The sequence below is a fragment of the Protopterus annectens genome, chromosome 12.part0 (assembly GCF_019279795.1).
Source record: "Protopterus annectens isolate FY-2018-M chromosome 12.part0, PAN1.0, whole genome shotgun sequence".
Classification (NCBI taxonomy): Eukaryota; Metazoa; Chordata; order Ceratodontiformes; family Protopteridae; genus Protopterus; species Protopterus annectens.
Window position 1 is genome coordinate 341,997,377 of NC_056746.1, and position 26,284 is coordinate 342,023,660.

General features: G+C 41.0%; 1 protein-coding gene across 1 annotated transcript in view; it reads left to right on the forward strand.

Annotated features, from left to right (window-relative positions):
* Positions 1-26,284, forward strand: part of ZC3H7A (zinc finger CCCH-type containing 7A) — a 1,693,893-nt gene that overhangs the window by 1,150,623 nt on the left and 516,986 nt on the right. The window lies entirely within an intron of this gene.

A 26,284-nucleotide genomic window follows, 5' to 3' on the forward strand; every position in this document is an offset into this window, starting at 1 on the left:
GAAGAACCATCTGAATGGGTACCCTCCATGATGGCAGCTCATAAGAAAAGCTCAGATGATATTAGAATATGTATTGATCCAAGAGACTTGAGCAAAGCACTAAAATGACCTCATCATCCAATGCGAACAGTCAAAGAAGTTGCTTCTCATATGCCAAATGCTACTGTTTTTTTTCTGTCTTAGATGCAAAGACTTCATTTTGGAAAATTTTGCTTGACCAAAAATCTTCATTGCTTACCATTTTCAGTACACGATTTGGAAGGTGCAGATTTTTGAGAATGCCATTTAGGATAAATTCTGTCAGTGAATTCTTTCAGCGTGTAATGGAGCAAATTTTTTTCTGGCTATTCATGTGCTGTTATAGTGGATGATATTCTTGTAGGCGGCAGTGATGAAGTCGAACATGATAGCAACCTCAGGAAAGTTCTGGAATGTGCTCATGAGGTGAATCTTAAGCTGAATCCTGAGAAATGCAAATTCAGGCTACAAGAAGTACTTATGTGGGTCATTCATTTACCACTTCAGGCTTACGAATAGATCCTTCCAAGCAATCTGCAATTTATGAGATGCCAGCCCCAGACAATGTCACTTCCTTACAATGTTTTCTTAGCATGGTCAACTATTTGGACAAGTTCATTCCAGATTTGAGTGAGCTGTCAACACTGCTAAGAGAGCTGATACACAAAGATGTAACTTGGTCTTGGTTAGAACAACACCAAAGAGCATTTGATGTCCTGAAACAGAGAATTGCCAGTCCACCCACTTTAAGATATTATGATGTTCACAAACCTGTCACTCTTTTTTTGATGCTTCTAAGTTTGGTCTTGGTGCAGTCATTCTTCAGGAGGGTAGACCAGTAGCCTATGCATCCAGAACTTTAACACAGACTGAAATGCAGTATGCTTAGGTAGAAAATGAGCTCTTGGCAATTGTGTTTGCATGTTCGAAGTTCCATGATTATATTTATGACCGATCTATTTAAATTGAGCCTGACCACCAACCTTTAGTCATTATTTGGAAAAAGCCAATGCACACAGCTCCTGCAAGATTGCAATGCATGATGTTGAAATTGCAAAAGTACAATTTTTACTTGGTTTACATGAAAGGCAATCTCTTTATGTTGCTGATATTTTATCCAGGTTGCCCATAAAAAACAATGAACAGTATGAAAATGAGAAATCATATTTTGAAGTTATGGAAGTGAGACATTTTTCTTCCACATGTCTTGATGAGCTTAGAACTCACACAGCTTCAGACCCAATTCTCCAGAGGCTCAACCACTTTATCAGTCGAGGATGGCCATCAAAGCAATCTTGTTTGCCAACAGATATTCAGCAGTATTTTCCTTACAGAGACGAGATTTTGATGGGAGATGGTGTCATCATGAAAGGTCCAAAAGTGATTGTTCCAAAATCCTTGCAACAAGAGTATATTAAAATCTTGCATTCTACCAAAAGAAGGGCGAGAGTACTAGTACTTTGGCCTTCTATGTCAAGAGACATTAAGGAAGAACTTTCAGCTTGTTCTGTTTGTAATAGTACTAAACCTGCATCAACAAAAAGAACCACTTCAGCTAAGCCAGATTCCTGAACTACCTTGGTCGACAGTAGCTACAGACATTTTCAAATGGAGTGGTCAGCATTAGTTTTTGTTAGTAGATTCTTATTCAGATTGGTTTGAGATTGACCTGCTTCCTAATCTCACGTCCAATACTGTCATTGCTAAGTTGAAGAGACATTTTTTTGTCCATGGTAGTCCGCCAAACTCATTTCTGACAATGGTGCACAGTTTACAAGTCAGCAGTTCAAGTGATTTGCTGAAACGTGAGACTTTGTTCATGTTACGAGTAATCCTGAATGCCCACAGTCAAATGGCTTGGTAGAACGTGCAGTTCAAAGTGCAAAACAGCTGTTGGAAAAGTCTAACCGTGACAGTACTGATGTTTTCTTAAATCTGCTAAATCTCAGAAACATACCTCGTGACAATCTTCTTGGTTCACCTCCCCAGAGGTTAATGTTGAGACAAACCAGAACCACACTGCCAATCAGTAAGAATTTTTTGGTTCTAAGTGCTAAAAACAGCAGTGCAGTAAAAGCTCAACTCCTAAAGAAGCATTTGTTCCAGATGTCTTACTATGATAAAACCAGCAAACATTTGAATCAGTTAAAAGAAGGAGAGCTAGTGCGGATGCAGACAGAAAAAGGATTTGACCGAATATGACTTGTAAAACATTTGTGTGAAGAACCGAGATCGTACATCATTCAGTCACAAGGCATGGAATTCAGGCGGAATCAGAAACATTTACTACTGATGTCTGAGCCAGTGTGTTGCAACATATTGCTTGTAACAATGACTTATTCTTAGAGTGATTTGTTCAATCTTCCTGTTTCAGAGAACATTTAATTGCTGTTCCTGTAAGTATCCTCAAAAGTCTACAAGAAGATCATTCCCTGTTGCTAAACCCAGTTCTAGATATTATATTATAAGGTTGGGTCATATCTCAAGACTTACTCTCAAATACCCAGCAACCTAACCTAGACATGATTGTTATTTGTATATATTTGTATAATTTTCATGCTCATGTGATTGTCATTTATTTGCATGACCAACTAGTCAAATAAGGAGGATGTAGAACAGTTTGTATGTTCTTTTAAGAGCTGTTCCAGTCTATGGGCACGTGCATATAAGTAATGAGCACATGCAAGCAAGAGTGCCAATTTGTAGTGTGCAGACAAGGTGTAAGCATGCATGTGTGTACTAGTCAGTTAATTAGTTCGTTTAAGTTTAATGTTCCTGTTCTCCATCTTGATATGTTTGTGTGTAATAAACTACTTAAATGAACACCCAGCCTCTTCGTCTTATTGAATATACACAAGACGAGCGACAAGAAGTTCCAACAATACCTCAGATTCAGGATAGGAGACTGCCATTTACAGTTTATATCCTTGTCCTTGGTGCCCTCTACTGCATCCAGAGTATTCGCAAATTATCTGGTGCCATTCAGAAAAACTATCACATATAATAGGTGGAAATGATGACATTTTATCTGTCAGTATTAACATGGAGCATAAATGGCCGTATGGGTATAGACAAAAAGCAAAGGGTATTGAAACGTATTAAGAAGTGTAGGGTGAAAATAGCAATATTATAGAAGACATTTGGATAGAAATGAGCATGTATATTTGACAAAGAAAGAACTTCAATGTGAACATTCAGCACGATATTAAGGAAGACAGAAAAGAGGGGTAATAGTACTGATTGTTAAAGGGGTTGCATTAGTAATAGAAGAAAGGAAAAAAGACAATGGTAGAGTTGTTGTAGAAGGAGGAGTGGTTGTCAAGGGAGGAGGATTATGCTAGCATGTATTTATATTTCACCTAAAATTATTAATATGGAGGTTAAGAACATTTGGGAAGAAATAAGATTTCAGCGGGGAATATTATTTATGGTGGAGACTGGACCCTGATTTGTAATAGTGAGGATGTGTCAGGGGGACCTAGAGGGGAATGTATAACAAAAAAGGCATTTTTGAAGACATATGTGAGAATAGTTACTATGTAAGATGTGAATATCTGTATCAGGAAATCAGACAACATTTACATATTTCCTAAGGTATATTAACTGAGCTAGACTGGATAGAAATTGTATAGCACAGGACCATGTGTTTTTAATTAAAAGTTTTGATACATATCCGATAACTATTTTAGATCAAGCACCAATAAAACTAATATAAAGATGCAGGGTAATGAAGTACAAAATGAGACACTGGTGCTTTGCTGCTTATCTGTTAAAAACAGAGACATTTAAGGATTGGGTAGTGGAAATGATTCAACAGTTATTAGAGCACATAGAAGTTTCTTTAAAAGAGATAGTTACTGAATGGGATAAAATAGAAATATGGTTTAAAACATGGGAGAAAGAGATATAGGAAAGAGTAAAAAGTAATAGGAATTGTTTAGTGGTGCTGGTGGAGGTTAAAAGTATACTAATAAGTTCAAACTGGTCAAACAATAGCACCACAAAACAAATAACCAAGGCAAGCCAGTGAACACACAGAACTTATTTATTTAATACAAGCTCAGCAGTTAAGCGCTTTCATCCCAAAGGGACTTCATCAGAACTGCTGCAAACACCTACTGCTTCTTTGGTGAGTCTACTTCTGCAGAATGTGAATCTCACAGAACAAGAAGAGGAGCAACTGCAGAGTGCTAAAGGGAAAATAATTGATTATTTGGATAATGTGCATGAGTTTAAAAAGTTTTCTGTTAAGCAAGTATTTCTGATAACTCCAGAGCATAAAAATATTTAGCACAGTGACTTAGGAAACAGAAAGTAAGAAGGGCTGCCATCAGACTTAGGGAACCCGACAAGAAAAATGACAGGATATCCTATATAAGTATTAGAAGTGTTTCAGAAATTTTATGAAAAGTTGTGTGAAGTAGAGGCATGAGAAAACAATAGGAAAAAACACAAATGGAAATATTTATAGAAGATACAATCATGCTACAGTCAGATAAAGATGAGGTTCAACAATTAATACTTTCTAGGAAGAGATAAGATAAAAATGGTGATATATAGTCAGTCAAAATGGACGTCTTCAGTAGACAGTATTCCTGTAGAAGTTTGGAAGTTATGATGGAAGAAAGTGATAAAGATATGCTAGGCTTTGTTTAAGAATATTCTAAAGGGGAAGGGGACCAGCATCTTGAAATAAATCTGTGGTTGCTCTGTTACCCAAAGAGGGATAAAGATCCTTCAGACCCAGCTTCATGTTAGACCCATTTCAGTTTTAAACAATGATTATAAAGTGTTTGTCTGTATTAGCTAAGAGGATATCAAAGGTGTTGACAACATTAACAGATATGGATCAGTGTGATTTTGTGGAGGGGAGGCAAACATTTGACCGTATTAATAGAACAATAATGATTCAGAAGGAAGCAGAGTGTAATAAAACAATGCAGTTGGTGGGCTTTGATGCACGGAAAGCAGCCAAAAGAGTCCACTGGGATTTTACCCCAGTAGAATAATAGGGTTAATAAGGTGAATATGTGAAGGATTGGAGGCAAGAGTTAAGATGGGAGAGTCCCTGTCGAAAAAAGCAGTTATGATAAAATGTTTGAATGTTTCTTAGCACATATAATTTATGTGTTAATGTAAAGAGAGGCTATTAAAGTTGGAAGGTAATGTTTTTCAACTGTTTTTATAGTTTATTAAGGTAATCTTATTTTAACTGTGATGGGTTGTCAGGTTTGTTGTTCATTGACTCAAGTTAATTAACCTTGTAAGTTGTCTGTGAAACAATTTATGTGGCTGTCAGAAATGTGGTAATATACAATAGCATTTTATTACCTTAGATTTATCACCTGTAGTATGCATTTTATTGCCATTGTATTATCACTTGTAGTATGGAACTGATACTGACATATAAACATATGCTGAATAGACAAGACTGTCAGTAAATGCAGAGGGAGACAGAACCGTTACTTATGAGGTATAGGCAAGACTGCTCTGCAAATTGTAGCATGTTACAGGCCACCCTCACAAACTCAGGAACCTCACATGGCCTTCCTGAAAACACTAGAGGGGATAAATGTATCACCAAACACCATCACCCAGATATGCTCAGAACTAGTTCAAAATGATGTGAAGATTACTGATCCTTTCTGGACCTGCACCAGGAGTGGCGCACTGCAACTGTGGTCCACGCCCATTAGCTTGACAAGCCTTATATAATGCACCTTGCTTTCTTTTAGTGCGTTTTTGCTGCTCAGGATACTTCCACTGGTTATTGTCCAATCTCCTTTAGTTTTTGTATATAGATATGCAAATATCCTAAATTATATGACTTACAGATGTGTGAACAAATGGGACTTTTAGGAACTGAAGTCATAAACATCTAGAAGGGTTTAATTTAATTTAGTTTAATTATTTTGTTTATTTCTTTTCATCAGTTTATAGGCCAGGTTAGATGAATAAGGAATCACTTGTGACCGATACACTCAGAGGTTCATTAACTTCATTTACATTGTTACAATGTTTCTTCCTGCTAGACAGTAGGAAACTGATTCTAGGGCCTTGTACAGTTCTTTGAAGCATACAACGGACAATCATTGAGAATTGTTCTGTCAGCTCCCGATGCCTTGGTAAGTTCTTCAAACTGCTGCTGATGCTTTTAAATTTTGTTCCATAGCACAATTTTTCAAAGGGAAATGGCACTTCATTTGGAATGCTTTGTCTTCCTCCAGTCATTGTTTTATTTTGTGTCACACTTGGAGCATATCATGTAACACACTGGTATCACAAGTGAGAATGAGAAAAGCAGTGTAAACTAGTGATTAAAGCCACTGGCTGCAAAGCTGAAAATATGGGTTTGAATTATGTGAGCTCTCCTGTTCCCTGCAGTGGAACATAGAAGCCATTTGCCTTTCCCAAAGCTTCTGGTAAGCTGCCTTTGTATCTCAGTAGGCAATTCAGGTTTCCTGTATTTTATTTATACAAGGGGTAAATTTCTTTGACACAGTGAAGTCATTTTTTGCATGTTTTACTTTTATGTTGAAGAATGTTTACTACAGATTTGAAAGCGAGCTCTTTAGCATTTAGTTGGGTGTAGCACAAGTGCTTGGGGAGGTTGTTTTTGAGTCTGGGAAGAAAACAGTATCCCTACATTTATTAAATACTGAAAAGTACATTTAACATTTTGTTTCAATATTTTAAGAATTTGAGTACTAGCTCTTAAATTTGTAATGCATCTTTGATGGCTCTATATTTTGCTCACCTGTTAAAAATTATCTCATGTTTCGGCAAAATGATTTTCTTTATATACTGGTGTTAATGAAAAACAGCTTTTCTTTTCAACATTAAGATCAGCATGAAGACAGTGTTAAATAAAAAGGAACTTCAACTGGATGCTATCGTTACTCAAAAATAATTCAGAAGAACATAAAGTGTAGCCATATTTTCTTGGCTCCTTGATGTGTTTGCAAAGTTATTCACTGTCTTTTACTAAAGGAGCAGATAGAAGATTTCTGCCATATAAGCAAGTGTTTTATTCCCATTTCAGCCAGTGAAGGTCACTGCATGATCACTATGCAGCTATCCAAGTATTTTCCTTGGTGGATTGGGAGATGTCCTTGGTTAGCTGTTGTATTGCTGTCCACTGACCATACATTCATATAAGAAACAGGGTCTACTTCTAAATTTCGAAATACTGAAAGACCGACTTTCAATATCTCGAAATCTAAATACCGAGCATCCACTCACTATACTGAAATATTACAAAACCGAAAGTCACTATACCGAAAATTCAAAATACCGAATTTTCAGCAAGTGACATTCAGTTCTGTAATATAACCTCCACAACGTCACAAACACCACCTCCCCTCTAAACATTTACTAAAACACCAAACACACACACACACCTACAAAACCAATGCATAAGCAGGGGGCAAGCCACCCTGCACCCCCATGAGCCCCCCCCCACTACTTATATATACTAACTCTGAGGTCGCACTACCACAGAAGACAAAAAACTACCGCTAAGCACCCTACACTTACTTCACACACACACACACACACACACACACACACACACACACACACACACACACACACACACACACACACTGAAAACACACACACTACACATTCAGAAAACACACTGCCTTCAGCAGTAACACACAGTCATTCACCCATCTAACCCAACCAACTCCCAACACTTCCCACAACACTACAAAACAAAAAACCCTACCCAAAACCCTTAAATACTAAGAACTTACCTGAATCTCCATACACAGCCACACATCGTCCACCATATCTCACTCCCAAACCACAATGCACTGCAAACACAAACCACAACACACCACACCAATAGCAGATTCGGTAATGTTACACTCAGTAAAGTGCAGTTTCAGTTAACTCCACTTTCGATATTTTAGTCTCGAGATACTGAAAGTCGATCTTTCAGTATTTCAAGATTTAGAATGGATCCCAAGAAACAACCCACCAAACGGAGCCAGTGCTGAACCTTCACAGCATATCTACTCTTCTGCCTTGACTTACTTCATAAATGGAAATTGTAGATCAGTGTGTGTGTGTGTATATATATATATATATACCTTTAAGAAGCTATCCAAGAGCTTGCACTGGAGTTTAAATACTGAGCATGCGCAAGCCTGACTGCCTTTTTGTAGTTAGCTGTTGGGATGTGAACATGTATGTATGTAAGCTCTGTCTGTTAGTTCGTTCGCATTTAAAGATGCTGTTATCCATCCTGATGTGTTTCATTGTATTAACAAATAAAAACCAAGAGGCCAGCATACATTTGTCAGCACAAATACCTTTAATCACTGAATTAACATATCCGCAGTGGGGGTAAAATAAGCATACCGGTTTCAGCTAAAAAGCGTTCCTCAGTGCATTGAAGTCAGAACCGGCACATCCAAGGGGGAAGAAATTTGAGACGGAATGGCTAAAACGATTAGAGGCACTTCGCTACGGTTGGAGGAATGTACAGGAGTGAGTCATCCTAAAAAGTGGTAAAACTTCGCAAAAAGGATCAGAAACTAATTTAGATATTAAATCTTGCTCAGCACTATTTCTTATTTGTATAATATGAAAAGGGCCATACAGAATATTCTAAACAATATTCGAGTAAACAGATATGTACGATGTTCATTGTGTTACACTGCTGCAGTCATTACACTTGGCTTATCCTGCCGTCAGGCGGTTTCCCAGTCGGCCTGAGTTCCAAAGTCTTGGCCCAGCGTCGGTTGCTGTCGCCTCCTTCCTGACATCAGTGCGACAGGGGTATATAAGATGCAGCCAATGCCATTTTCTTCAGTCTTTCTTGCCGCGCGGTGCCCGAAGCAGAAGCAGTTCGCAAGTGCCGGTTGGCCGACTCCTGAGATTTTCATTCCGAATCCAGAACGAAAGTCTTCTACAAAGCTAAGTACCCCGTTGGGGAAATTTTTTCTTACCTCAGACCGATGTCAGTAAATAACTGTATTTCTTGTGGGAAGCAAATACCTCATAAGGATTTCCACTCCTATTGTATTCCATGCCTAGGCCCAGGCCACAACGTCACTGGTTGTCAGTTTTGTGCTAGTTTCAACAAACGCACTATTAAACGTCGGTTTGATTTTTGCCTGACATTATTTTGGCAGAAAATTCAATTACACCATGCCGTTGGAACTTCTGACGACTGGAATACATAAAAAGCGCAAAGACAAGAACAGGCATCCGAGGCCCAAAACTGACAACGAGGCCTCTTCTAGGCCAGTCGCCGGTTCTCCGGTTTTCAGCGAGGCACCTACACAGCCCTTGACGACCGCTTCCACAGAACCACAGACCGCCTCTGACTCCCACGTGGAACTGGCTGGGCCTTCGGACACTCTAGGTTTTCAGCCTACCGAAACTAACCCTTCAGAGGGAACCGAAGTAGCTGAGCAATCCACAGCCTCAGAAGATGTTTTCAGACCTACCCAGTTAACCATTAAACCCTCTGCTAAGTCTAAGGCCCCCTTAAAAACAAAGAAACAGATACAGCATTCTCCAGGACAGGCTTACATGCGTAAGAAACAAATGTTCAAAATGGCCGAAGACCTAATCACCCTGATCAGAGGGTCCCATCTCCCTCTGGATAAAAGGCCCAGATAGGATGCAGACTATGAATCTTCCGACCAGGTGTCCATTTCTTCAGATTCATCCTCAGACCTAGGATATTCTTTACCCCCTTATGAGGATTCTGATGCTGAGGAATCAATTCCATCAGTCTCTCCGCCTGAGGACTATTCCTTTGGGGAGACCTTATATACCATGAGGGAGCATTTCCATTGGGAAGGCCAGGATTACTCAGAATCCAATAAAAGTCTCAGAGGCTTCCTTTTATTGCCTCAACACAGACCCTTTGCTATTCCGCCAGTGTTAGATATTGTGGATATTATGTACACTGAATCCAGCTTAAACCCTGACTCCTTACCCCCAGCCCCAGTTAAACTTGATAGATATTACAGAGTCCCTGGCTCTCACAAATTTCTGTATAAAAGCCCTGTTGCTGACCCTGAAACTATTTCTCAGGGACCCAAAGGGATTAAGGCCTCATCAGCAAAAAACCCAGTTCCCTCTGACAGAGATTCCAAAGCATTAGACAGATGGGGAAAGAAAGTATATACGTCTGCAACTTTAGCAATGAGAGCCATAAATTGCCAGTTTCACATGCTAAAATATCAGCAATTTTTGAGGTCTCAGTTGAAACAAAAGATGCTTCCAGATTCAGATCCTCCTAATTTTAAAGAAATGCAGGATTTATTGCATGCAGCTGAACAAGTGGGAAAACATACTTTACAATGTGGTTTTGATTCCTTAGAGGCCTCCTGTAGAGCAGCAGTTACAGGCTCTGTCATTAGAAGGCATGCTTGGTTAAAAGAACATATGTTACCAGATTATGTTAAAGCAAAATTATTGGATGCACCTTTGCAGCGGGATGTGTTGTTTGGAGTTAAGGCAGAGGAGGTATTAAAGAAGATGGAGGATAAGGCAAAATCTATGCAAACTGTGAAGGATTTCTTACAGGTTCAGCCTCCTAGTTTTAGCAGAAATTGGCCAACAAAGAATTGGTCCTTTCCAGTCACAGACAGACCTCAAAGGGGCAGATACAGACGTCCAAGAGGTCGAGGTCAAGCACAAGGTCCTTACAGGCCTCGACAATGGGGTACACCAGGCCAGAAAGAAGGGGAAGACAGGCCGCAACCTTATAAAAAGCAGTCTCAATGACTTCCCACTACAGCTGCCAAACAGCTCTCTCTTGGCAGCCCCCTTAGGAGGAAAACTGGCACTTTTCTATCACAATTGGCATTGCATCACCAAAGACAAATGGGTTCTCAACATTGTATCTCAAGGTTACAGGTTCCACTTTCACACTCTGCCAGGGTTAAAAGGAATGCCAAATCTGCCACCAAATCAATGGGCAGAGGCTCAAAGACAAATTACAGCACTCATGGACATGAGAGCTATTCAAAAGGTACCACCACAGGAGCCAGGACAAGGAATTTTACTCAAGACTCTTTCTGGTTCCTAGAAAGGACAAAGCCTGGAGACCCATTCTGGATCTTTCTTCTGTAAACACTAGCCTGGATGTTCCGAAATTCAAAATGTTGACACTACAGCAGCTTCTTCCCATGCTGGGCAAACAAGCTTGGCTCGTGACTTTGGACCTCAAGGAGGCATACCTGCATGTCCCTATCAGACAAAACTGCAGAAGATACCTCAGATTTCTAGCTGGTTCAATGCACTATCAATTCTCTGCACTGCCCTTTGGCTTATCTACTGTGCCCAGGGTTTTCACAAAGTGCCTGGCACCAGTAGTTGCATTTTGCAGGCAAAAAGGAATTCAGATTTATCCATACCTGGACGACTGCCTGATTCAAGCAGAGAGCAAGGACATTCTTCTAAAGCATCTGGCATTCGTAAAAAAGTTATTAAGTTGCCTGGGGTACACAGTAAACGAAAAGAAATCAAAACTAGTGCCCTCACAACAGATAATATTGCTGGGTGCCAGCTTGAACACAACGGCCCAGATGGCTTATCTCACGCCAGACAAGCAAGGACAACTGACTCAATACTTTCAATTGATGGCAACAAAGACCCAACTCCCTGCAAGAAAAATTCTGCAGGCCTTGGGCTACATGGCATCTTGCATACTACTAATTCCGTATGCCAGACTGCATATGAGGAAACTACAATGATACCTAAAGAGTGCATGGTCTCAACATTGTCATAGTTTGGAAACAGTTATACCACTTATTCCTTGCCTTCAACAGGAGTTTCGATGGTGGGCTCAAGCTTGTTACCTCAACAAGGGACAGCCTTTTACTCAACCCACAGCCAGGCAAACACTGACAACAGATGCATCGGATTACGCCTGGGGAGCACACATGGCAGGAAAATGTATTCAGGGCGAGTGGCCCACAGAGCAAAGGCATCTTCACATCAATCAAAAAGAGATGTTAGCTGTACAAAATGCACTTATAGCTTTCAAGGACCTGCTGCATCCTGGACAACTACTATTAAAGACAGACAACACCACAGTTATGTGGTACATAAACAAGCAAAGGGGCACACGCTCCTACCCCCTCTGCAGACAAGCCATGACCTTGTTCATCTGCAAGCAGAGTTCCTGCCAGGAGAGAAAAACACACTGGCAGACGACCTAAGCAGAAACATAATGGATCCCCACGAATGGGAATTGAATCCACAAATATTCAGAATGATAACACAAAAATGTTGGATCCCGGACATAGATCTGTTTGCATCCCCAATGAACTACCAGCTATAGAAATTCTGCACAAGGAGTTACCATCCACAAGCATGGAAAGTGGATGCCCTCTCATTCAGCTGGAAAAACCTGCAAGTATACGCTTTCCCTCCTTTACCTCTCCGTCAAAAGGTACTCATAAAAGCCAGGCAAGAAGAGCCAAAGGTGATCCTGATTGCACCAGACTGGCCACGCCAGCACTGGCACCCAATCTTAAAGAACTTAGCACAAGAACCACCCTGGATTTTGCCTCAAATCCCACATTTGCTGACACAGCACAACAATCAGATACTTCACAGCCAGCTAAAGACCTTAAGCCTAGCTGCATGGAAAATTACTTAGTCAAGCAAGCAATGCCTCTCTCCAAAGCTGTTATGGATGTCATTCTGGAGGCCAGAAGGCCTAGCACCAGGAAAGCCTACTCGGATAAATGGAAAAGATTCTGTGCCTGGAAGCAGGCCCACAGCCTTGACCCCCTTGTCCCAAACATTCCTCAGATACTTCAATATTTAACTGAGATGCTGGACAAGGGCCTCTCCTTCTCATCCATCAAGATCCACGCCTCAGCCATTTCTGCTCATTACAACACGGATCCACCAATTTTTTCTAATCCTTTGCTCAAACAGTCTCTCAGAGGGGCTAAAAACATAAGACCGCCCCGTAGGGCACCTACCTCAACTTGGGACCTCAACTTTGTTTTGGAAAAATTTACTTTACCTTCTTTTGAGCCAGCTAACACAGCAGAATTAAAATACATCTCTTGGAAAACTGCCCTGCTACTGGCAATAACATCAGCACGAAGAGTTTCAGAATTACAGGCACTAACAGCAGTGGAACCTTTCCTCATTTTCCACCAGGACAGGGTGTCTTTAAGAACTAACCCTACGTTTATGCCAAAGGTAGTATCAAGTGTGGCTGTAAACCAAACTATTCACTTGCCAACTTTCTATCCAAAACCACAGAACAAAGGGGAGAGACTACTACATTCTTTGGACATTCACAGGCAGTTACGCTTCTACTTGGACAAAACCAAAGCTTTCAGAAAATCTGAGTAATTATTAGTAGCATATGCTGCAGGAGCACAGGGAAAAGCCATTTCAAAACAGACTCAAAATGGATAGGACATTGTATATGTTTCTGCTATACTCACCATGGGAAACCTGTACCTAGCAGCATTAGATCTCACTCCACCAGGGCAACAGCCACTTCAACTGCCTACCTCAGAGGAGTTCCTACCAAGGATATTTTGGAAGCAGCAACATGGACTTCTGTGCATACCTTCACCAAGCATTACCATTTGCCTTTATACTCCAAATCCAGAGCTGGCTTCGCCACTGCTGTGCTGCAGGGCCTTATAGCCACCCCTAATGCCTTATAGAACCAGCCTCCCTACCTCAGCTTCGGGATTCCACCCAAGTGTAATGACTGCAGCAGTGTAACACGATGAACATAGTACAGTTTTGTACCTACCATAAATGTAGTTGTTCGAGTGTAAACACTGCTGCAGTCCAGGTTACCCTTCCTCCTTCCCCTCTTACTTGCTGGTAGGTACTTATGCCTCCTACCCTTTCCTACCTATGGGGAGTATTTGCTGTTAACTGAAAGTTGTTGTTTGCTTTTCTTATGTATGTTTTATTAGCAGTTTGAATTGCCTACCTATTTGGGGGCACCTGACATCTGGAGCAAGAAAAACTGAAGAAAATGGCGTCAGCTGCATCTTATATACCCCTGTCGCACTGATGTCAGGGAGGAGGCAACAGCAACCAACACCGAACCAAGACTTTGGAACTCAGGCTGACTGGGGAACTGCCTGACGGCAGGATAACCCAAGTGTAATGACTGCAGCAGTGTTTACACTCGAACATCTACATTTACGGTAGGTACAAAACTGTACTTTAGTGATAAAAAATATTCAAATTATTATGGAAAATGTTTGAAATAAAGTCCAAATTGCATAAAACACATAAAAAGGGGAAACTACCTCATTTTTCACAGAACATATGTATTTTCTTATTAAGCAAAGATATCAGAGTTTTCAGAAATGTATAAGATGTTCGCATGTTTGTAAAGTGTTACAGTAAATCTATTTCACAAAAGTACAGCCATTACAAGACATATTTCGCAGAGTACAGCCATTACAGAGCATGTTTCGCAAAGTAAAGTATTTGAGAGAGTTTATTGTGCATTTGGATGTTGTTACAAGCTCACAGAACAGTTTGTTCATACATGATTAAAAGGGCCATATTTTCAGTGTGTTTGTGTATACTTTGTGGGCATGGCAGATGGATTTCAAAAACCCAGTGCACTTGTGTTTGACATTAATATTGCTGAGAAATGGAGAGTGTTTGAGCAAGAGTACGACATTTTCATACAGGCTGAAATTTCTGATAAAGATGACAATACAAAGTTGTTTATTCTGCTCAATTTAGCTGGGTCAGAAACCTTTGAAAGGGAGCACTCATTTGTGTGTGCACCTGCTATTTATGCTGGAGAAGGGGAAAACCATCATATTGTTGTACAGGCTGAGTCAAGGGAGGACCCATAGTGCTTAAGACACAACTTTAGAGAAATGTGTAACCCCCAGAAAAATGTTACAATGGAAGGGCACTTATTTTATGCAAGGTATCAAAAGCCTGGTGAAACTTTGGCAGCATATATAACTGACCTGAGAAATAAAGCTAAAACATGCAGATTTGGTGACTTAAGGGTTGAGTTGATAAGGACAGACTTGTGTGTGGCATAAAAGATGATGCTGTGAGAAAGATTTTGCTTTGTGACAGTGATTTAACCTTGAATAAGGCCATTGAGATTTGTCTGATGTACTAGCTTACAGAAAAGTACACAAATATGGCTGCAAATGAGAGCAGCTCTAGAAGGCGCAGTGATAAAGCTCATGTTGATAGTATGTAGCACGTTATTAAAAGAAACAGACCCAAGCACAAGGCAGCTATTACCCCTGCAGAACCTACTGGTAAACCCCAGAACTTTCTAGCTCATACCAGACTTCGCACAGTCTCAGTGAAGCATAAGAGTGAGTCAGCAAACTCAAAGCAGGGGCCCCGATCTAGATGTTGTTCGTGTTTCACTGTTGCAGTCATCACATTTGGGGGTTATCTGCTTGCAGTAGCCCTCAGTCGGCCTGATTAACAAAGTCTTGTGTCCTGCGTCGGTTGCTATCTCTTCTTCCGCGACATCAGGTCGTCAGGAGTATAAAACATGCAGCCGACGCCATTACATCAGACTTTCTTGCCGTGCGGTACCCGAAGCAGAAGCAGTTCGCAAGTGCTGGTCGGCCGACTCCTGAAATTTTCATTTTCGAGTTTCAGAACCAAAGTCTTCAACTAAAAGTCAAGTACCACATTGGGGAAACTTTTTCTTGCTCTAAACCGATGTCATTAAAAGTAAATAATTGCATTACTTGTGGAAAGCAAATACCTCATAAAGATTTTCATCCATACTGTATTGCTTGCCTAGGCCTTGACCACGATGTACCTCGCTATCAGTTTTGTGCCTTATTTAAGCCACGAACTATCCATCATCAGTATATTTTTGCTTCTAAATATTTTGGTGCTCGGTTCAATTATCCAGATATGTCTTCGGTAAGCCATCCGACTACCGACATTCCGAAAAAATGCAAAGATAAAGACAGAGACAGGCTGCCTAGGTCCAAAGTTGCCGAAGACGCTTCTCCTAAGCCAGTCGCCAGTTCGCCGGTACTCAGTGAGGCGCTTTCGCAGTCCCTGATACCCGCTACTTCAGATTCGCAGGCCTCTACTGAGACCCATTCGGAGTCCGGTATGCCATGAGATGCTTCAATTGTGGAACCTGCGGATGTCTCTACCTTGGATGGGTCTGGAGCCCTGTGCAGGCACCGGCTTCTGAGGGTGTATTCAGACCTACTGACTTGCATATTAAACTGATGCCATCTTTTTCTTCAAGGCCTAAAACTCGAACCATGCCTAGAAAACTGACAGGCAGACCGCATGATCAGGCCTCTATGCCTAAAAAAAACAAATGATAAGAATGGCTGAAGATCTTATTACTTTAATCAGGGGAAGTCAACCTTCCCCCTCTAAGAGACCTAGGACTGAGTTTGCTTATGATACTTCTGACCAGGATTCTGAAATTTCTGTTTCCTCTGATGACCAGAATTCACCTATATCTACCTATGAGGATTCTGATGCTGAGGACTCTATTCCCTCTGCTTCTCCCCCCGGAGGATTTCTCTTTTGGTGAAGTCTTGCATACTCTTAGGGTGCATTTTCATGGGGAAAGTCAGGATTTCTCTGATTCTAAAAAGAGGCTTAGGGATTTCTTACTCCTGCCCCAGCACAGGCCTTTGGCTATCCCTCCTGTACTAGACATTGTTGATGATGCCTTTTCGGAATCTAGTTTGGCCCCTGACTCTTTACCTCCTGCTCCTAGAAAACCTGATAGATATTACAGGGTTCCTGACTCTCACAAGTTCCTTTTCAAATATCCTACTGCGGATCCTGAAACCATTTCACAGGGTCCCAAGGGCATCAAAGCTACTACGGCCAAAAATCCTACCCCCTCTGATAGAGACTCCAGGGCGCTGGATAGATGGGGTAAGAAGGTATACACTTCTGCAACTTTAGCCATTAGGGCCTTAAACTGCCAGTTTCATATGTTAAAGTATCAGCAGGATATTATTGGATTGCTTAAACAGAAAATGATGTTGATTCCTGATTGTGCTGAAAATAAGGATTTACAGGATTTAATGCATTCTGATGAACAAGTTGGAAAACATACTTTGCAATGTGGTTTTGATTCACTAGAGGCAACTTGCAGAGCTGCTGTCACTGGGTCTGTACTTAGAAGGCATGCTTGGCTTAAGGAGCAATCCTTTCCAGATCATGTTAAAACTAAATTACTGGATGCTCCCTTAAATCAGGACCACTTGTTTGGCAATAAGGCAGAAGAAGTTCTTAAAACGATGGAGGAAAAAGCTAAATGTATGCAAATTGTTAAAGATTTCTTACAAGCACAACCTCCAAGATTTAGTAGGCATTGGCCTTCTAAGAATTGGTCCTTTCCTGCCTCTTCCAGGCCTTTTCAGTCCAAACCCAGACCCAGCAGAACACCCAGGCTTCAGTTCCAGGTTACGCACAGGACTAAGCAGTCGGGGGCCCCCTCTTCCAAATCTGGGAGTAGTAAAACTCCCCCCTATGGTAAACTGTCTCAATGACTTCATTTTAAAACTTCCAAGCACTTCTCAACTGACTGCCCCTTTGGGGGGAAAGATTGCCCTACATGCAAAAAACTGGGAGCTCATTACCCAGGACAAATGGGTTTTAAATATAGTGTCCCAAGGATACAGATTTTACCTCCACATGATGTTGTTCATGTTTCACTATTGCAGTCATTACATTTGGGTAATCTGCTGGCAGGTTGCCCTCAGTTGGCCTGAATAACAAAGTCTTGGGTCCTGCGTCCGTAGGGGGGAAAGATTGCCCTACATGCAAAAAACTGGGAGCTCATTACCCAGGACGAATGGGTGAATATAGTGTCACAAGGATACAGATTTTACTTCCACATGTTACCAACCCCAAAAGGTTGGCCAGATCTACCCCCAAATCAGTGGGCAGAGGCTCAAAAGCAAATACTCTCTCTCTTTTAAGCATAAAGGCTATTCAAACTGTACCAGAAGAGGAAACGGGACAAGGTTTCTACTCAAGACTTTTCCTGGCACCCAGAAAAGACAGTTCGTTGTGTCCTATCCTGGACCTGTCTACTCTAAACACCTTTTTGGTTATTCCAAAATTCAAGATGCTGACTCTTCACCAGTTGCTTCCTATGCTAGGAAAGGATGCCTGGTTGCAACACTCGATTTAAAGGAAGCATACCTGCACATCCCAATCAGGGAATCTCGCAGAAGATACCTACGCTTCAAAGCAGGCTACATGAACAAAAACAAATTGCACCTGGTACCCTGTCAACAAATTATATTCCTAGGAGCAAGCCTGAATACAACTTCCCAGATGGCTTTCCTCACACCAGAGAAGCAAATACATCTGACAACCTACTTCAAACTAGTGGCCACGAAAACACTGCTATCTGCAAGACAAATACTGCAAGCCTTGGGGATCATGGCCTCCTGTATTCTTCTAATTCCATATGCAAGAATGTATATGAGGAAACTACAGTGGTACCTAAAAAGCCTATGGTGTCAACATTCTCAGGATCTAGAAGCAATGATTCCTATCATACCTTGCCTATGCCTAGAGTTTCTTTGGTGGGCAGAGGCTTGCCACCAAAACAAGGGACTACCATTCACTCTACCCCTGCCACCCAAACCCTAACAACAGACGCATCAGACTATGCATGGGGGGCTCACCTGGCAGGAAAGTGCATTCAGGGCAAATGGAACCCAAGTCAAATGCACCTGCATATCAATCAAAACACAGAACCACACAGTCCCAAACAAACCAGTGAAACCTCACACACACACACACCCTGACAGGGGAAGGCCTGACTAAAAAAAACGAGATCTGGGTACTTACCGCCTTCAACTTAACATGAAATGTTAGCTGTACAGAATGCTCTGACAGCCTTCAAGGACCACATTCTTCCAGGATAATTAAGGTAAAGACAGACAACATCACTGTTATGTGGTACATAAACAAGTAGGGGGGTACCCATTCTTACCCCCTCTGCAGACTAGCCATGGCATTGTGGAACACAGCCTTGATCTACCAAGTGCATCTACAAGCTCAATTCCTGCCAGGAAAACTAAATACACTGGCAGACGAACTAAGCAGAAACCTCATGGACCCACATGAGTGGAAACTGGAACCAAAGATTTTCAACATGTTGACAAACAAATGGGGGAGCCGAGATATAGACTTGTTTGCTTCCCCCCAGAACTACCAATTGGACAAATTTTGCATGCGGACTCCCCACAAACAAGCTTGGAAAGTGGTTGCCCTGTCCTACAGCTGGAAAAAGCTATCAGTTTATGCCTTTCCTCCTCTGCCTTTCCTCTCCAAAGTACTGCTCAAGATCAAACAGGACAAACCAAGGACGTTATTGATTGCACCAAACTGGCCATGCCAGCACTGGTACCCCCTCTTGCGCAGTGTGTCACTGTTGGCCCCATGGCACCTGCCTCTGTCCCCTACCCTGTTGTCTCAGCAGGAGAACCAGATTCTGCACCCTCAGCTTCAAACCCTGAACCTAGCAGCCTGGCTAATTACCTAATCTCTCCCTTACCATCACTCAGTAAACCAGTGATGGATATCATTTTAGAGGCAAGGAGGCCTAGTACTAGAAAATCTTATGCTGAAAAATGGAAAAGATTCTGTTCCTGGAACCAATCTCAAAAGATGAGCGCAGCAGCGCCCAACTTATATCAGATTTTGCAATACTTTCCTCCATCAAAATTCACGCCTCAGCCATTTCAGCTCATTATAACACAGAGCCTCCCCTCTTCTCTCATCCACTGCTCAGGCAGTTCCTCAGAGGGGCCAAAAATTTAAGACCACCCAGGAGAGCCCCAACTCCAGCCTGGGACCTTACTTTTGTATTGGAGAAACTCACTCTTCCTCCTTTCGAGCCAGCTGCTACTGCAGATTTAAAATTCCTTTCTTGGAAAACAGCCTTTCTCCTAGCAATCACTTCAGCAAGCAGGGTATCTGAATTACAGGCCCTTATGGCAGTGGAGCCTTTCATCATCTTTCATGCGGACAATGTGTCCCTCAGAACCAATCCTTCCTTCATGCCCAAGGTGGTATCTAGTGTGGCTCTCGATCAGTCCATTCATTTGCCAACCTTCTTTCCTAATCCACAAAACAAAGGGAAACAAATGCTGCACTCCTTAGATGTGCACAGACAACTTAGATTTTACTTGGACAGGACTAAGCCTCAAAGGAAATCTGAACAACTGCTGGTGGCATTTGCTGCAGCGGCAGTGGGGAAGGCTATCTCAAAGCAAACAATTTCTAAATGGATAGGCCATTGCATTAATTTCTGCTATAAGCACCATGGAAAACCTATCCCACAGGGGATCAGACCCCATTCAACCAGGGCTGCATCTACCTCTACAGCCTTTCTCAGAGGTGTTCCTACCAGGGACATCCTAGAAGCTGCTACCTGGAGTTCTGTACATACCTTCACCAAGCATTACCATTTGCCAATTTTCTCTAAATCCAGAGCTGGCTTTGCCACTGCAGTCTTGCAGGGTCTTATAGCTGGTCCTAATGCTATCTAAATTCCTCCTCCCATCCTTAGCTTTTGGAATCTATCCAAATGTGATGACTGCAACAGTAAAACACGAAGAACATAGTACAAGTTGTGTACACTTACCATAAATGTAGATGTTTGAGTGTATTCACTGTTGCAGTCCTGGTTACCCTCCCTCCAGCCCCCTGATTTCTTTGGCTATACCTCTACTCTCCTTTACTATGCTTAAAAGCTATTTGGTGTATTTGCTTTTTTATTGGAGGTATATCCTTGTATATATGTTTATATATGTTTCATTGCTTCCCATTAAGGGGGCATCTGACATCTAGGGCAAGAAAAACTGATGTAATGGTGTCGGCTGCATGTTTTATACCCCTGATGACCTGACGTCACAGAAGAAGAGACAGAAACCAACGCAGGACCCAAGACTTTGTTAATCATGCCGACTGAGGACTACTGCAAGCAGATAACCCCCAAATGTGATGACTGCAACAGTGAATACACTCAAACATCTACATTTATGGTAAGTGTACACAACTATACTTTTCATTGCCAGCTGTCTTAACTGTGGTGGAAGGCCATGAATCTGAAAAGGAAAAATCTGCAGCTTTTGGTCAACAGTGCCACAAATGCAGTAAATTAAATAATTTCAAAAGATTTTGTAAATCAAAAGGCCCACATTCTTCGATTGAAAGGGAACATTTTAAGAAACAAGTTGATCAGTTAAACAATGGCAACCCTACTCTTTATGTTGATGGTGTGCTAGTGCTTCATGAAACAGTCAATGCAGTAGATTTGAGGCCAAGAATTAAATATTTTGTACTGCTTAGATAAATGGCAAACTCATAGAGCTCAAAGTTGATATAGGTACCAAGTGCAATGTTATGTCTGCAGAAACATTTGCGAGAATGTTTAAAGGTGAAAAGCTTGTTGTGGCAAGGTTTGCGAATCTTGTTGCTTATGGAGGTGAAGAAATTCAAACTGAAGGCTCAGTTGTGCTTTCATGTTACTCTGCGGGGAAGGCACTACGACTTATTATTTTATGTGGTCAAGAGGCGCATCTAGTTATTATTAGGGCTCAGAGACACTTTGAAAAATGGGACTGCTTTCATTTAATAAGGAAAGCCACCATGTTAGCTTGAAAGACCACTACTCTAATTTTGCCCAGCACATTTTTTCTACCTATGCAGATCTTTTTGAAGACAAATTAGGTAGACTTCCAGTTATGTACCCCATGAAGTTAGACCCAGAGGTCAGTCCAGTTATCAGGCCAGGGTGAAAAGTTCCAATAGCCATGCCGGACAGAGTCAAAGCTGAGTTAGATAAAATGGTGCGATAAGGTGTAATTTGTCCAGTGGAAACTCCAACAGAATGGGCATCTTCTCTGGTAGTAGCTCATAAGAAAAGCTCAGATGACATCAGAATATGTATTTCTCCACGAGATTTGAACAAAGCACTTAAAAGACCTCATCATCCAATGTGTACAGTCGAAGAAGTCGCAGCTTTGATGCCAAATGGCACTACTTTTTCTGTCTTAGATGCAAAGAGTTCATTTTGGCAAATTCAACTTGACAAAAAATCCTTAATGCTCACTACTTTCAGTACTCCATTTGGCAGTTACAAATTTTTGAGATTGCCATTTGGGATAAATTCTGCAAGTGAAGTTTTTCAACGTGCAATGGAGCTAATTTTTTGTGGGTAACTTTGTGCTATCATAGTAGACAACATACTAGTAGGAGGTCGTGATGAAGACGAACATGACAGAAACCTCAGAACAGTTCTAGAAAGGGCACGTCAAGTTAATCTTAAGCTCAACCCACACAAATGCAAATTCAGGCTACAAGAAGTTCCTTATGTTGGTCATTTATTTACTAGTACAGGCTACGACCAGACCCTTCAAAGCAATAAGCCATTCTCAAGATCCCAGCTCCAGAAAATATTCAAGCCCTCCAACATTTTCTTGGCATGGTCAACTACCTAGGCAAGTTTATTCCAGAGTTGAGCCAACTATCAACACCACTTAGAGAGCTGACATGTAAAGATGTACCCTGGTCTTGGTTAGAGCAACACCAAAGAGCATTTGATTTTCTGAAACTGAAATTGCTAGTCCGCCATTGCACAGATACTATGATGTTTACAAGCCAGTGACACTTTCCTGTGATACTTTGAAATTTGGTCTTGGTGCAGTCATTCTACAAGAGGATTAACCTATTGCCTATGCATTGAGAACTCTTACCCAAACTGAACAGCAGTATACCCAGAGACTGAGAAGGAGCTTTTGGCAATTGTGTTTGCATGTTCGGAGTTCCATGATTATGTCTATGGTAGACCTCTCCAGATTGAAACAGACCACCAACCATTAGTCACTATCTTGAGAAAACCTATGCATTCAGCTCCAGCTCGACTGCAAGGTATGATGCTAGGATTGCAAAAGTACAATTTCAGTCTTGTCTACAAGAAAGGCAAGCTTCTTTATCTTGATGATATGTTATCCAGATCACCCAGAAATACCACTGAACAGAATGACAATCAAGGTTCTCATTTGATTGATGATTTTGAAGTTATGGAAATACGTATTTTTTCTTCCACACATGTTGAGAAATCACACAGCCACAGATCCAGTTTTACAGAGGCTCAACCACTTTATCAATCAAGGATGGCCATCAAAGCATTCTAGTTTACCTCAAAAACTGCAACCTCATTTTCCATACAGAGATGAGATTTTGGCTGACAAAGGTATCATAATATAAAGCCTGAAAGTAATTGTTCCAAAGTCCCTGCAACCTAAGTACATTACTCTCTTGCATAGTGGTCACCCAGGAACTGAATCTACCAAAAGAAGGATGAGAAAGAGGGTCTATATTGAATCAGCGAATGCTTAAAAAAGTGAATGCTGATTCATCTACCCTGTTTGGGCGATCGCTGACAATCCCAAACACCCGGAACAGAGATTTTTCCCCAGGGAATAAAAATCGCTGGGCCGGTTTCAGGAGTTTGCCATTTCCTCCACTGTGGTGCGATCTCGGAGTTGGTATATTTAAGAGGGGGGGTGTGAGGGGGGTTGTTTTAAGTTTTTTTTTTGTTTGTTTTTTTTTTTTTGTTTTGTTTTGTGGAACAGCGATTTTTTTCCCTTTTCCCTGGGAAAAAAATTGCTGTTCCGAGTGTTCGGGATTGTGACTGTTCAGTGAATTAGGGTCGGTGAATCAGCATTCACTTTTTTAAGCATTCGCTGATTCAATATAGACCCATGAAAGATAGTATTTTAGCCTTCTATGTCACAAGACATTGAGAGAACACTTTCTTCTTGTTCAGTATGTAATAGTACAAAGCCACATCAACAGAAAGAACCACTTTAGCTTAACCAGATTCCAGAATTACCTTGGTCGACAGTAGCAACAGACATCTTTGAGTGGAATGGTCAACATTATTTGGTATTAGTAGACTCTTACTCCACTTGCTTCGAAATTGACCTACTTCCTAACCTAGCATCTAGTACAGGCATTACTAAGATGAAACGTCATTTTGCTGTATATATGGAAGTTCGCACATTGTTATTTCAGACAGTGGCATGCAGTTTACAAACCAACAGTTTGAGATTTGCAGAAGAATGGGACTTTACTCAGGTCACTAGTCCAGAGTACCCACAGTCAAATGGTTTGACGGAACGTGCAGTGCAAAGTGCAAAACAGTTACTTGATAAGTCGAAATGAGATAGTAGTGATATTTTCTTGAAGCTGTTGAATCTCAGAAATATTCCTCGTGATAAACATCTTGGTTCACCTGCTCAGAAACTTCTGTTGAGACAAACCAGAACCACATTACCACTTAGTAGTCAGTTGTTGGTTCTATGTGTCAAGAACAGCAGATCAATGAAACATAATCTGTTGAGGAAATGCATATCCCAGAAGTCCTACGATAAGACCTGCAGACTGCTCAATCCATTATGAAAAGGAGAGATGGTAAGGATGGAAACGTCCAAAGGTTATGATCGGATTGGAGTCATGAAGAATATTTGTCCAGAGCGGAGATTGTACATTGTGAAAACAGAAGAAGGAATCTTTAGGCAGAATCAGAGGCATTTACTACCATTATCCACAGCAAGTAGCCTGTGAGAGAGATTCATTATCTCAGAGTGAGTTGTCTGGTGTTCCAATTCCAGTAGAAGTTCCAGAGAACATTCCTGTTCCTATCACAAATCGAGTTGTGCACTGCAGACTGTCGCTGTTGCTAATTTTAGTCCCAACTGTTATGTTACAAGATATGGTTGAATCTCTAAACCTTGCAATAGATATGTAGCAACTTGGACATGCGCATTGTATTTTGTTTCTGATATACATAATAATGCATGCCTATCTCTGCTATTGTTTTGCATAAAGGGCAATCTTTTTAAGAGGGAGGATGTAGGTCAATGAGTGTGTATATACCTTTAAGAAGCTATCCAAGGGCTTGCACTAGAGTATAAATACTGAGCACGTGTGAGCCTGGCTGCCATTTTAAAGTTAGCTGTTGAAATGTGAACATGTATGTATGTAAGCAAGCTGTGTCTGTTAGTTTGTTCGTTCATATTTAAAGATGATGCTGTCCATCCTGATGTGTTTCTATGTATTAAAGCATCTGAAGAAAACCCCAAGCCTTTTTATTGTTTGTGTTGGAGCTGAACGAGCGACAGAAATAAATCAGAATAATTGTTATACTGCAGTGAATACCTCTGCATAGTCAGTCACCTTGCATTTTGTTCCAACCTGTGCATAGTTTCTCCTTTTCTGAATGTAAATCTTGGGGACATAAGGTAGTAACGACAGGTGATTAGTTTGTTTATGTTGTAGTGTTGTAGAGAAGAGGCAAGGTGTCCGTCTGACTTAAGAAGAAGAAAAAACAAAAGTTGGTAAAAGTGTTTTCATGTCTAAATCACTTTCATTTGATACCCAGGTAAGTCCACTAAGCACTTTTGGCTCTTTTCAGGATTATTTGGGAGAATTGGTTAATTTTAAGTGACTTCTACAAACTCTCACAATACTCAGCCTGAGGTCAGGGGTAATCTCAAACTTACAATATGAAACATGTTAGCAGTTAATAATCTTTATACTTTTAGACAAGAACAAAACAAGATGATTGCCCTCAAATACTTTTATGTTCTGTGTCATTCCAGTATTTTAAGGAGTAGCAGAATTGGGTGTTATCAGACTCACATTATTCTTTTCTGAATATATTTAGGTTAAGATTAATCTTCATGTAGTATGCAGGACTTTACTTATTGTACACTGAAAAACTAACAAGCGATAATCTAAAACTGGGTTTCAGAACATTTTCTGATTTTTGTAATGAGAGAAGTTGACAACTTTGTACATTAAACTCAAGACTGCAGTAAAAATACAGGCAGGAGGCAGGGGTACATTTTCTGATATTATTTGAGGTTCTGCTTTGTCTTTGAGGAAGGAAGGGTGTTGCTCTTCCTTCAATATTTCTGTGTGGTTGACTACCGTCACTGGTAAAACCACAGAAGCAAAGATGTTTGCTGAGATGTCCTCAAAAGAAAATGTTCAATGCACTCTTCAGCTACTAATTAGTCCCTTTGAAACTTATTTTGCCATGCATTCCTTCTTTAGAATCTTGGTTAGTAGAAGGCATTAGCTATCAGTAAAGTGCTGTGAAGAGGACTTAAAATGTATTGTGGTCTCCTGTCTGGTATGCTGGAAATACCTTTGTCATTACCATGCCTTCTGTTGAACGACACCACCTTGTACTTAGGCTGGGCATGCCTACCCACAGCCA